Source organism: Thalassophryne amazonica, chromosome 1, assembly GCF_902500255.1.
Source record: "Thalassophryne amazonica chromosome 1, fThaAma1.1, whole genome shotgun sequence".
NCBI classification, from domain to species: domain Eukaryota; kingdom Metazoa; phylum Chordata; class Actinopteri; order Batrachoidiformes; family Batrachoididae; genus Thalassophryne; species Thalassophryne amazonica.
Genome location: NC_047103.1, coordinates 108,289,209 through 108,303,856, shown reverse-complemented (window position 1 = coordinate 108,303,856; position 14,648 = coordinate 108,289,209). Strand labels below are relative to the sequence as shown.

Sequence of the window (14,648 nt, the reverse complement as noted above, 5' to 3'; positions counted from 1 at the left end):
ATATAGTTTGAAGAGGATTTGCAAATCATTGAATTCTGTTTTTATTTCAATTTTACACATTGGATTTCATGGCCAATCACAGCACTTTGCCCCTTGCTTTGTGCCCTTTGTCACTTGCCCTGTGCTACGAACTGTGACTTTCCACGAACTGCTCCTGTTGCAAACTGGACTGTTACCTGCCTCATGCTGCACTGCATCAAGTATGGCTGTCTGAGAAGAAGTAATCTGATTTCCTGAAAAGTAGTATAAGTTACTGTTAAAAAAAGAAGTGTGAGTCAGTGAACACACATGTATCTCTATTTCCTTTTGGTTTGCTGTATTTTATTTTGGCTCTTTATCAAAAAGTTTTGTTTTGTATGCTCGTTCTAAAAATATTCCTTTGGGCTCATTATGTATGATTTCTCATCCTATATATATATATATTTTTTTTTTTTTTGCCCTTTTTTGTCCTCCAAGATACAGTTTTTTAAATATGGATTTTTGTCTTCCAGTATTATCAAATTCTTACGCAAAATGAAATGTTATTGGTGTGGTCACGTTGCCTGTTTTCTTTTCAAGCACAAATTGCAACAAAATTAAAATCTGAACCAAGCAGTCCACAGGTTACTGGAACATTATACGGATCCAGTACGGAGTATGGATCCCTGTCAGTGCTGACATGGGTAGGTATAGGTTTTGAGCCACTCATGGTCAATGGGACGCTGCAACACTGGTGCGTGAATGAGTGTGACTTTTTCATCATCACTATCATCTTTTGTTAAAGAAATATGATTTGCTTAATGGAAAACCTATGATCGTATGTGATGCCAGGAAAGGGGGTCATTGTGTATTTCTGATGACACTGAACAGATGTTTAACAGAAAATAAAAAAATGTTTTGTGCAAAATGTATATTTTCTTTCAAAGAAAACTATAAGACCAGAATTTGGAGTTAAAAGTACAGTTTGAGTGAAAACACTTAATCCTGTAAAGAAAATGAATGTTGGATTAAAAATGTGGGATTCACCAGAGGAGTAAATTTTCATTGCTCATGGCCTGGTGAATCAGAGACAAAGGCCCTGACCTGGTAAATTTCCATGCTATCACTTGCATGTTGACTGAGAGCGAACTCGCAGGGGAGGGGGATTTCCAAGAAATGAACTCATTTGCATTTGTAAAATGATGTCATTAATAACTGTTTTCATTGGTGTAAAAAAGTGCTAAGTTTAGAAAGGCCACTCATTTTGGGTGGAGTCCCTGACCCCTGAAGTGCATAAAATGTGTAAATTCTTCAAAGCAGTCGTGGTGATGTTTGTAACGTGATCTGTGTGCTGCTTCCTTTTGCCGGCAAAATAAAAACTATGACTTTGGGACTTTAATTCTGCCTCAACACAAGTAAGGTCTAACCTTACCAACCCTTAGAGCACTGAAGAACTGAAGACGGAGTCCTTCCAGGTAGTTGCAAGGTACTGACAGGCCAGAACTGCGGTTGCCTCTGCTATGAGGGAGGCAAAGCAGCGGGTGTGAAAGGAGTTTGGAGTAACCATGGAGAAGGACTTTTGGTCAGCACCAAGGTGCTTCTGGCAGACCATGAGGCACCTAAGGACAGGAAAACGGGGAATTATCCAAACTGTCAACAGTAAAGATGGGACTGTGTTGACCTCAACTGAGGAGGTAATCGGGCACTGGGCACTTTGAGGAACTCCTGCATCAGACATGAGCGCCCTCTATAGTAGGGGCAGAGCTGGAAGCTGATGGGGGATCATCATCAATTTCCCTGTACAAGTCACTGAGGTAGTCAAACAACTCTGCAGTGGCAAAGCCCCAGGGGTTGATGAGATCCATCCAGAAATGCTGAAGGCTCTCGGTGTGGAGGGATTGTCTTGGATGAGACGTCTCTGCAACATTGTGTTGAGGTCTGGGACAGTGCCTAAGGAGTGGCATACTGGGAAGGCCGTCCCTATATTTAAAAAAGGGGACCAGAGAGTGTGTGCTAATTACAGGAGCATCACACTACTCAGTCATCCTGGTAAAGTCTGCTCCAGGATGTTGGAAAGGAGGGTCGAACCTCAGATTGAAGAGGAAAAATGTGGGTTCTGTCCTGGCCATGGAACAACTAACCAGCTATTCACTCTCACAAAGATCTTGGAGGGGATTTGGGAGTATGCCCATCCAGTCTACATGTGAGTTGTGGACTTGGAGAAGGTGATGATCGGTTACCCTGTGGGATACTGTGGGAGGTGCTGCGGGAGTATGCAGTGTGGGAATCCCTTCTCAGGAATATCCAACGGTGCGAACCTACCATCTGTGGGATTATGACTGGACGCCCCTAAGTCAGAATGCTGCCGAGACAAAGCGATGCCGAAGCACTGTGGATTTTCAGTTGGCCCCTTGTAGCTGGGCCCCCTTACCCGAGGGCAGGCCCGGTGAGCAAAGCCGTTCCTGACTGGAGTGGGGCATGGCCTGATATGTCACCACCCCTCTCCTCCCTTGTACCTCATAGTTGATTGAATGAAAAATCATTCTTTACATTCCGTTCCAGTAAAATTGGTCTAAAAGAGTTTTATGCAGTAATTTTGCTAAAAATATACAAAAGCAGATTTCACAGAGTTCAACTCAAAAAGTGTGCACAACACCGAGATATAACTGTGAGGAAAAAAAATATTTTCACTGAGAAGAGGAAACCCATGTGATACACCTGGACCAATCACTGCTCAGCTTTCACATCCTAGCAGCGTGTAAACAATATGGCGAGTGCTGGTGTAAGAAGCAGAAATTAAATGCCTTTTCCTTCTTGAATCTGTAAATAATGAGAAATCAGCCCCAATGACAGCAGCGAGGTGGGCTGTCGATTGCTGTAAATCCTGGCGAAATGGAGAGACATCCTTTCTTGATTTTCATGATGATGCCTAGGAACACCCTGGCTTTGGATTTCATCCGATGTGTTATCATTAATTCACCGACATAATTTTGTTTGCCAAGGTACATTAGGAGAATATTTTGTAATATTTTAGGGCTCATTGTTGACAGAGTATTTGAAAGGCCTTGTTTACTCCTTTACATTTACATGGATGTTTGTGGTCACTGTACAGAGCAGAGAACATACATATATGTACATTTAGTATGTTTTTAATTAAATACATTTGTACCTACTAATTAAATGTGATCCTCCTTACTCCTCAGGCTGAAAAGCGAGCCAAAGATCAAGATGCTCTCCACTCAATGAACCACCAGCCAAAAAAAAAAAAAAAAACACTTCTTAAAAAGTGGCAGGACCATCCTGGTTCAGAAGTCAACTATTTTATCAGCAACCTGTATCATATGCAATAAAGTGGACAACTGGATAACCACCACTGTATTTGTTACAGTTCATGAATTACAGTGAGGAAAATAAGTATTTGAACACCCTGTGATTTTGCAAGTTCTCCCACTTAGAAATCATGGAGGGGTCTGAAATTTTCATCTTAGGTGCATGTCCACTGTGAGAGACATAATGCCGATGACTTGCAGCTGTACTGTTCTTTTAAGACAACTGAAGCACAGAAAATTTGTTCTCTCATTAGTTGTCTCACTAAAATTACAGAATGGCTTACTGAAAACAGCCTGCAGTTGAATTCTAATAAGACTGAGACATTGATTGTAGCTCCAGACAGTGCTATGTCTGTCATTAAGAATCACCTTGGTAATCTGAGCAGCTCTGTTAAAGGCAGCCTGCGTAACCTGGGTGTCATTTTGGATGGAAGGATGTCTTTGGAACATTACACTAGGCAGCTCGTTAAGAACTGTTTTTTCCAAATTCGAAACATTTCCAAATTACGCAAAATGGTGGCTTTTAATGAGCTAGAGATGACTGTGCATGCATTTGTTTCTTCACGACTTGATTATTGTAACAGTCTCTTTACATGCCTCAATAAGAAAGAGCTGGCCCGCCTGCAGGTAGTGCAAAATTCTGCTGCAGGACTTCTTACCCGCGCCCACAGGAGAATGCTTATTACTCCTGTCCTCAAGTCTTTACATTGGCTCCCTGTTTTTTACAGGATAAATTACAAAATCCTTGTGCTGACCTTTAGAGCTCTACATGGGCAGGCACCGGAATACATTAAGGACCTGATCCAGCCTTATGTTTCCAGCAGGAGTTTGAGGTCTTCCAATCAGAACCTGCTGATGGTTCCCCGAACAGATCTTTTAAAGCTGTGGCACCTCGCCTCTGGAATGAGCTTCCCTGTTTTCTTCGCTCACTGGATTCTGTGGATGTTTTTAGACAGCAACTAAAGACACATTTTTTTAAACTGCCATTTTAGTGTCAATTTATTTTATTGTTCTATATTTGTATGTGTTGTTTTTATTGTCTATTTATATCGTGTGAAGCACTTTGTGACCTTGGTCTGTGAAAAGTGCTATATAAATAAAGCTTACTTACTTACTTAATCTAAAAAAAAAAAAAAGAAAATCCGGAAATCACAATGTATGATTTTTTTAATGAATTATTTGTATGTTACTGCTGCAAATAAGTATTTGATCCCCTACCAACCAGCAAGAATTCTGGCTCACACAGACCTGTTAATTTTTCTTTAAGAAGCCCTCTTATTCTGCACGCTTTACCTGTATTAACTGCACCTGTTTGAACTTGTTACCTGTATAAAAGACACCTGTTCACACACTCAATCAATTACACTCCAACCTGTCCACCATAGCCAAGACCAAAGAGCTGTCTAAGGACACCAGGGACAAAACTGTAGACCTGCACAAGGCTAGGATGGACTACAGGATAACAGGCAAGCAGCTTGGTAGAGGACAATAACTGTTATGATTATTTATTAGAAAGTGGAAGAAACACAAGATGACTATCAGTCTCCCTCGGTCTGGGATTCCATGCAAGATCTCACTTTGTGGGGTAAGGATGATTCTGAGAAAGCTCAGAACTACACAGGAGGACCTGGTCAATGACCTGAAGAGAGCTGGGACCACAGTCACAAAGATTACATTGGTAACACATGATGCTGTCATGGTTTAAAATCCTGCAGGGCAGCAAGGTCCCCCTGCTCAAGCCAGCACATGTCCAGGCCCGTTTGAAGTTCACCAGTGACCATCTGGATGATCCAGAGGAGGCATGGGAGAAGGTCATGTGGTCAGATGAGACCAGAATAGAGCTTTTTGGAATCAACTCCACTTACCATGTTTAGAGGACGAGAACAACTCCAAGAAAACCATCCCAACCGTGAAGCATGGGGGTGGAAACATCATACTCTGGGGGTGCTCTTCTGTAAAGGGGACAGGACAACTGCACCGTATTGAAGGGAGGATGGATGGGGTCATGTATTGTGAGATTTTGGCAAACAACCTCCTTCCCTCAGTAAGAGCATTGAAGATGGGTCATGGCTAGGTCTTCCAGCATGACAATGACCCCAAACACACAGCCAGGGCAACTAAGGAGGGGCTCCGTAAGAAGCATTTCAAGGTCCTGGAGTGGCCTGGCCAGTCTCCAGACCTGAACCCAATAGAAAATCTTTGGAGGGAGCTGAAACTCCAAACCTGAAAGATTTGGAGAAGATCTGTATGGAGGAGTGGACCAAAATCCCTGCTGCAGTGTGTGCAAACCTGGTGAAAAACTACAGGAAATGTTTGACCTCTGTAATTGCAAACAAAGGCTACTGTACCAAATATTAACATTGATTTTCACAGGTGTTCAAATACTTATTTGCAGCAGTAACATACAAATAAATTATTAAAAAAAAACATACATTGTGATCTCCAGATTTTTTTTTTTTAGATTATGTCTCTCACGGTGGACATGCACCTAAGATGAAAATTTCAGACCCCTCCATGATTTCTAAGTGGGAGAACTTGCAAAATTGCAGGGTGTACAAATACTTATTTTCCTCACTGTACATATGTAATGTAATTCAATGTAAACCATTGTCAGTTAACACAGGTCGTCGCTACATCTATAAGTGCAAGTTAAAACTCTACCATGCAAAGCGAAAGCCATACATCAACAACATCCAGAAACACCGCCACCTTCTCTGGGCCCGAGCTCATTTGAAATGGACAGACGCAAAGTGGAAAAGTGTGCTGTGGTCTGATGAGTCCACATTTCAAATTGTTTTTGGAAATCATGGATGTCATGTCCTCTGGACAAAAGAGGAAAAAGACCATCCAGATTTTTACCAGCTCAAAGTTCCATCCATTTAATTTTAAATATTTGCACAAAAACAAAAAAGTTTATCAGTTTGAACATTAAATATCTTGTCTTTGTGGCGTATTCAATTGAATATAGGTTGAAGAGGATTTGCAAATCATTGTTTTCTGTTTTTATTTAGATTTTACACTTTCCCAACAATTCCCAACTTCATTGGAATTGGGGTTGTATTATAAGGCAATATATATAATACAATGGAACACTGACACTACGCATGCGCACCATTTTCTCACCATAATTTGTCCAAGTTCCACCCATTTGTGCAGCTTAAATGTGTTGAACTTTTCAAATTACGAGGTCTATTAGAAAAGTATCCGACCTTATTATTTTTTTCAAAAACCATATGGATTTGAATCACGTGTGATTGCGTCAGCCAAGCTTGAACCTTTGTGCACATGCGTGAGTTTTTTCATGCCTGTCGGTTGCGTCATTCACCTGTGAGCAGGCTTTGAGTGAGGAGTGGTCCACCCCTCTCGTTGTTTTTGTCATTGTTTAGGAATGGCTCAGAGACTGCCGCTTTGCTTAATCAAAATTTTTTCAAAAACTGTGAGGGACATCAAAGTGGACACCATTCAAGAAATTCAGATGGTTTTTGGTGAAAATTTTATGGGCTTCAAAGAGATTACGGAGTGTTACTGTCGCTTTAAGGACGGCCCAGAGTGACTGGTGGTGCGCCGCGCTCCGAAGCTGCCATCAACAGGCTGAGCGACCATTTCATTTCTAAACGGATGGCTGTATGGATCCGTGACCATCGTGTGCAATTTCTCTGGTTATCACAAGAGCTGGACATCAACCATTTTCCGGCAGATTTCACTTTTAACAAGAGATTTTGTCATGGAAAGCCGAGCGGAGACTTCGTGCGTCACAATGGATTCGCTACTGGAACGAGACAAAACCATCTCCGTTTTGGTCTCACAGGACAGCTTTGAGATGGCGTTCAGACAGCTGTCGGTGGTTTTTCCATCGAGTGATTATCCGAGAAATTGTGGATGTGCCAGAACATGTCCTGTGAGGCTTCATCACGGCGTTGCTTTGCGCCATGTGGCACCGCTGCGATGCGCGGAATTCCGCCGCGCGTCTGTCTCAATGTGCCAAAAAAGTGCTGATGTCCACGTCTTTTCACAATTCCTGTGCTAGCCAGATGACATCATGAAACACAGCGTCCAGTTTGGAAATGAACGGCACATTCCACTGTTACAGGAGTTTTTGTCATGGAAAGAGGAGCGGAGGCTTCGCGCGTCGCGGCGGTGCCGCATGGCGCAAAGCAACACCGTGATGAAGCCTCACAGGACATGTTCTGGCATGTCCAGGCACATCCACAATTTCTCGGATAATGACTCGATGGAAAAACCACCGACAGCTGTCTGAACGCCATCTCAAAGCTGTCCTGTGAGACCAAAACGGAGATGGTTTTGTCTCGTTCCAGTAGCGAATCCATTGTGACGCACGAAGTCTCCGCTCGGCTTTCCATGACAAAATCTCTTGTTAAAAGTGAAATCTGCCGGAAAATGGTTGATGTCCAGCTCTTGTGATAACCAGAGAAATTGCACACGATGGTCACGGATCACCAGCTGTTTAGAAATGAAATGGTCGCTCAGCCTGTCGATGGCGGCTTTGGAGCGCGGCCAAGTGGACACGGTTCGAAAAATTAAGCTGGTTTTCAGTGAAAATTTTAACGGCTGATGAGAGATTTTGAGGTGATACTGTCGCTTTAAGGACTTCCCACGGTGCGAGACGTCGTGCAGCGCTCTCAGGCGCCATCATCAGCCTGTTTCAAGCTGAAAACCTCCACATTTCAGGCTCTATTGATCCAGGACGTCGTGAGAGAACAGAGAAGTTTCAGAAGAAGTCGGTTTCAGCATTTTATCCGGATATTCCACTGTTAAAGGAGATTTTTTTTTAATGAAAGACGTGCGGGAGGATTGCAGAGCCGGATTGCAGCGTCGGCTCGCAGCCGCCGCGACGCTCTGCCACAGGAAAAACACCTCTGTTGGAAGCCTTAAGGACAAGTTGGAACATGTCCAGCTGTTAAACAATTTCTCATATACTCACTCCACTGAAAGCCATCAAAAGCCGCCTGGATTTTACAAATGGTTATCAACACGGAGGTGTTTTTCCTGTGCCGCCGCACCGCGCCGGCTGCGTCCCGACGCGCGGACCCGTCCGCACGTCTTTCATTAAAAAAAATCTCCTTTAACAGTGGAATATCTGGATAAAATGCTGAAACCGACTTCTTCTGAAACGTCTCTGTTCTCTCACGACATCCTGGATCAATAGAGCCTGAAATGTGGAGGTTTTCAGCTTGAAACAAGCTGATGATGGCGCCTGAGAGCGCTGCGCGACGTCTCGCACCGTGGGAAGTCCTTAAAGCGACAGTATCACCTCAAAATCTCTCATCAGCCGTTAAAATTTTCACTGAAAACCAGCTTAATTTTTCGAACCGTGTCCACTTCGATGTGCCTCACAGGTTTAGAAAAAATTTTGATCAAACAAAGCGCCAGTCTCTCAGCAACTTCTCAGACAAAGGAATTCCGACGAGGGGCTGGACGACTCCTCCCACAAGGAGTGCTCACAGGCGAATGACGTCACCGACAGGCGTGGAAAAACTCACGCATGCGCACGAGGGTTCAAGCATGTCTGACGTTAAAACATATGAATGAAATCCATATAGTTTTTGAAAAAAATAAAAAGGACCTATACTTTATGGACAGACCTCGTATATATATATATATATATATATATATATATATATATATATATATATATATATATATATATATATATATATATATATATATACGAGGTCTATTAGAAAAGTATCCGACCTTATTATTTTTTTCAAAAACCATATGGATTTGAATCACGTGTGATTACATCAGACATGCTTGAACCCTCGTGGGCATGCGAGAGTTTTTTCATGCCTGTCGGTTACGTCATTCGCCTGTGGGCAGTCTTTGAGTGAGGAGTCGTCCACCCGCTCGTCGATTTTTTTCATTGTTTAGGAATGGCTCAGAGACTGTTGCTTTGTTTGATAAAAATTTTTTCAAAACTGTAAGGCACAACTGAGTGGACACCATTCAATAAATTCAGCTGGTTTTCGGTAAAAATTTTAACGGCTGATGAGAGATTTTGGTCTGGTAGTGTCGCTTTAAGGACGGTCCACGGCGCCTGACGGCGATCTGCGCTTCGAGGCGGCAGCGTCTCGCCGTTTCAAGTTGAAAACTTCCACATTTCAGGCTCTGTTGACGCAGTAAGTCGTCAGAGAACAGAGAACTTTCAGAAGAAGTCGGCATGAGGAGTTTATTCGGACATTCCATTGTTAACGGTCATTTTGTAATGAAAGAACGTGCGGGCAGAGTCGCATGTCGGGCTGGACCCGACCGCGGGGGGTCGCGGCAGGAAAAACACCTCCGTTGGAAATCTTAACGGGCAAGTTGGAACATGCCCAAGCTGTTAAACAATTTCTCAGTTACTCACTTGTTGAAAGCCATTAAAAGCCGCCTGAATTCTACAAATGGTTTTCAACACGGAGGTGTTTTTCCTGTCGCGGCGCACACAGATTTGCCGAGTCGTCACGGAAACGACTCGGCGAATTTGCGCGTACGTCTTTCATTAAAAAAATGTCCTTAAACAGTGGAATGTCCGCATAAATTCCTCATGCCGGCCTTTTCTGAATCTTCTCTGTTCTCTCACGATGTCCTGGGTGAATTAAGCCTTAAATTAGGATGTTTTCAGCTCGAAACAGGCCGACGACAGCGCCTGGAAGCGCTGCAGGACGTCCCGCTCCGTGGGAAGTCCTTACACCGACAGAAACACCCCATAATCTCTCATCAGCCGTTAAACTTTTCACAGAAAACCAGCTTAATTTCTCGAATAGTGTCCACTCGGATATTCCTCACAGGTCCAGAAAAAATTTTGATAAAGCAACGCGCGCCGTCTCGAGCAGCGTGTGAAACAAAGGAATTCAGCCGAGAGGGCGGGACCACATCTCACTCAAGGCCTGCCCACAGGGAAATGACGTCACCGACAAGCGTGAAAAAACTCACGCATGCGCACGAGGGTTCAAGCATGATTGGTGTAATCGCATGTCATTCAAATCCATATAGTTAAAAAAAAATAAATAAAAGGGTCGGTTTATTATCTAAGAGACCTCGTATATATATATATATATATATATATATATGTAAAATTTCACATTATAGGAAAACATTAAATATCATTTACGGCATACAGAAAGTTAATGTTGGACTCCATTTAAATTATGCGTGCAAACATAGTTAGAATGAACAATAGGAAATCATTTAAGCACTCTACCATAACCAAGAACTTGTCGATTTATCATTTATTCAGGCCTACTGAATATACTGTATAATTTCAAGATTACTGTAATAAACTGACAGAGCTAACTCCGAAACATGTCTTGGTGCAACTTGCATAAACATGCACTCTGTTAATTGGAATATTAATTTTTGCAAAATAATTTACATCACTACAGACTGTGATTGTCAGCTACCAAAATATGTTTTTTATGGAAACAGATTGCAATGGCATCTTATTATCCAGACGTCCCACAGACCTGAGTTACATACATTTTACCAAATTTAAAAAAAGGCTATCTTTAGCATTTTTGTAAATAAGGAAAAATACATTAAAGTTATTAAAAATTGATTTACAAAATAATGTTTTCAACATGCATGAGCAGGAAGCATTGACATTTAAATAACAGACAAATATTTTTTACTGGTCACTTCACAACTTGCAGTTCAAACATGTTTTTCAACAAACATGCTGAACATGAGATGAATATAGCAGTCACACATGTTACAGTGGCAGAAATCAACTCGATTTCACATTTCCAGAATGAACATTTGTCCAGGGTTTAGTGTTTCACTCAGGCCTCATTTGAGGATGACTTCATGTCACAGTCGAACAGTGTTTGGTGGGAATTGTTACCACATAATTGTTACAACATATTTCTTGCTTTCTGATTCCTTTATTTAGGCTGCTTAATTCATGTTTGCAGTGAGGCATGATATTATAATTATCCAGGGTAAAACATGTACATTGTACACAATATAATTGTAAGACCTGGATACAATCATTTCTGTATGTAAAATGCAACATACTCATTCTGGTAAAAAATAAATAAATAAAAAAGCATCAGTGATCATTGTGTATAATTTCCTGTAATCACATTATACATTCAAGTATTGCCAATTAAGTTAACAAATTTCTAGCATAAGTGTTTGGTTCCTTCATGGTTAAAGGTAAAGCCAGAGCAGGTTTATCAGCTCAGAGAAATGCTGTCTCACAAAACTACTGTAATAATTGGGTCAGAACGTCTGAAACACTATAGTGCTTTACTTTAAAACATGTTTGACCAACATTATCAGAGGATACAATTTAAATGAATTCATTTTATTTAAAGTAGTTTGTGTACATAGATCTATTTACTATTAAATTATTTTGTTAACAATATGCTTGCTGCTTCACAGTTGCTTGCAGTGCTGCTCACGCACCAGTTGGTGGCAGTAGTGCACCGAGTTGGGTTAAAACCCGCTGTTTACAGAGCAGAAGAAGAAGACTTAGCTGAGTTACAACACTCACCTCCGTTCTGTTTTAGCAAATAGAAGTTTGTGTTCCACAAGTTAATTTGCTTGTTCAGTCTCTATACTGTGATTAAGAGACCACTGAGAGCAGAAGAGGAGACTAACGCTGGATGCTCGTCGACTGGGATTCCTCACAAAGAACCACCACATAGCTACCCATGAGGTAGCAGCTAGCTTCAAATGGCGGGGCCTTTGTGCTGTGATATCGACGCTGTGAATATCAAAAGAAGGTAACGGAACCTGATGTGAGCACAAATTCGTTTTAGCCAGAAATAACAAAACTTGCTTGAAGCTTGATTATGCCAGCCATGGATAAATGGGAACCAAACCAACACATTTTTGACTAGCACAGAGCTAACGTTAGCCACAGAGAGGCACAGGCCTAATTAATAACTAAAACATGACTAAAATATATACTCTCTTTTATTAGGTGTTGACGCATTTGAAATTTAAGTAATGTCACTGCCCAGAAAGAGACTTTATGAAGATAAGCTTGTGATAATATTTTTGGATTATTGCTTATTTCCCCCCCCCCCCCAACAGCAACCATGCCGGTTGCCATAAGAGTTGAATCAGTGAATCTTCCATCTGATCAGTGGGCTGAGTGTGTGCCTGCATTTGATTCACATCAGCCCGATTATCCCGAAGTTTGTACTATAATGGTTAAATAAGATTGTATAGTGTCTTGTCAGTAGATTCTAAAATTCATGTTCAGCAAGCAAAATATTCAAACATTTCAAAAAATACTCTGTTCTATTTGGGATATAATTTGAAAATACAGTAAAATCTGTCAGTAATGAAGTTGTATATGCTAACTTTCCTTCCTTAAAGAAATAATTATCAGCCCTGTTACTCAAACATATTTATTTATTGCTGATATAAAGTTTCAGAATTTCTTATATAAAAAAATTCTGTGTCCCTTGCATAATGTTTCATTTGCATAGTGTGTGCATACTGTCTATGGTACCATACACTTGAAACATAAGGACTTCTATGCTGTACTACTGAGGTTCACCACCTTATCTGGAGTGGAAAAACTGACCTGTGCCAACAAAAAAATTAATTTTTGGAGATTCTTTTGGAATAGACCTGAGTAAGCACCAGAATGCATTTGAGATTTCACATTTTTCTGGGGGACAACCACCAGACCCCGCCAGGGCCTTTTCAAGATCTTTCAATTTTTTTTTTCCCATAGCTCACTTTCATCACTCAGTTCATTCACAGATTTGTCTGTGCTGATGAAGAAAGGTCGACAGCATTGGCTTAATCATTTGTGAAGCATAGGATTTAATAAAAAAGTGGGAACTTCTGTATTAAGGTTGTAACATGTGGATCTATATACATTTTGTGTTCCAGGAGAAGCAGAATGACATCATTCACAGTATCGAACAGCTGAATGACAAAGTTGATGCACTACATCCTTGGACCATCCCTGAAAGTGTTGGTTCCCAGACATACCAGGAGAGAGAACAATGTGGACGCTGCTGACACGATTATCCGAAGGTTGCCCAGCTAAACCAGAAGTGTGTGCTTGAGCCAATTACAAGCAGTGCCTGGAAGTAATGGGGCTTCCAGTAAAGTCACTCAAAGAAGTGAGTTAATGTGTTTTCTGTTTGTTAGATCCTCTTCACTTAAATAAAGTTTTGCCTTTTTTTTTTTTTTTTTTTTTTACACAGTGTATTATAAACATGCTGTATTTATGGAAACTAGTAACTAAAGGGCCTTTCACACTGCATGCTTTATACGCGTCAGGCAACAACTCCCAATGTGTCGTCAGTCACGTTGTGTCAACGCCTCCCTACACCCTGACGCGACGCATGCAGCAGGGGGGTGGAGATTTTCACAGATTTTTTTTTCTTTTTTTTTCCCCCAGAGGAAAGCTGAGCGATTGCCATGTTGTATATGTGTCGATGAACCAAGAAAAAGCTTTAATATAGCAATTTGATTTCACAATCAAATTAATTTTTTGGGTTAAAAAACATTTGCAAGGATTTTTCTTCAGAAAACTGCTCTGTATAAATGAGCAGTCCTGTGACACGTTTCTGTTTTGTAGAGATCAGTGGTTTCTGCCACAAGTCTTCCATGTTTGGACCCAACACGTTTCTATTGGACGGTGCGAAGCTTTGTCACAGTTCAGAGCGCCAAAAGTTGGATTGGGTTGAACTTTGAACGTCATTCTATTGACTACCAGGAATGCGCACACTCCTGGTAGAAGCATCTGTTTAGCTCAGCTTTTGACACGACACTTCTAACGCCTGTAAAAAGCTATGTGTTTCATTGAAAATAATGCTTTTTAGACAGATTTGTGATGCCTCTGACACTTCCAAGCATGCGGTGTGAAAGGCCCTTTACACAAATAGCGTTGGGTACAGAGGATTAATCATTTTTGTCTGATCTGCTTTCACCTGTGTGGTATACCGCACTGATAACTAACCTGAGAAAAATTCTGCAAGCAAATAAACAGCTTGTTAAAAATATAGGGCCTGTCCAATAAGGAGTTGAGTTGAATACCAGTTATGACCATGCTGCTCAAATTATACAGTATCTGAACAGGAAAGTATATATAATTGCTTATAACTAACAATGGAAATGTTCAACTTGCAGCTCAAGAGTGCTAATGACAGACTTGATGGCAAGGACAAGTGAACCAGGCACCAGAGGAATGCCCTAATCAATGCCTTGACTGCATACACCCCTGGAATGGAACAAGGGAAGAATACGGTAATGAGCATTGTCAGGGGTTGCTTGTACGCTACGGCTCCCGTTTATCTTTGGCAGTGCTTCAGTAGTCAGGGCAAGTCAGGAACCGTCAAAGGCAGCCTTGCCAGGGACGTGCCCCAAATTTACAGAGTTGTTATGGAG

General features: G+C 41.5%; 1 protein-coding gene and 1 long non-coding RNA gene across 6 annotated transcripts in view; one reads left to right on the top strand and one right to left on the bottom strand.

Moving 5' to 3' along the window:
- The window catches only part of LOC117512923 (protein SON), a 451,527-nt gene that overhangs the window by 23,115 nt on the left and 413,764 nt on the right, over positions 1 to 14,648 (bottom strand). The gene's annotated exons all lie outside the window — the stretch shown is intronic.
- LOC117512980 lies at positions 11,854 to 13,185 on the top strand. The gene is made up of 3 exons (XR_004561431.1): positions 11,854 to 12,016; positions 12,330 to 12,433; positions 13,143 to 13,185. It is a non-coding gene; the product is annotated as an uncharacterized LOC117512980 (long non-coding RNA).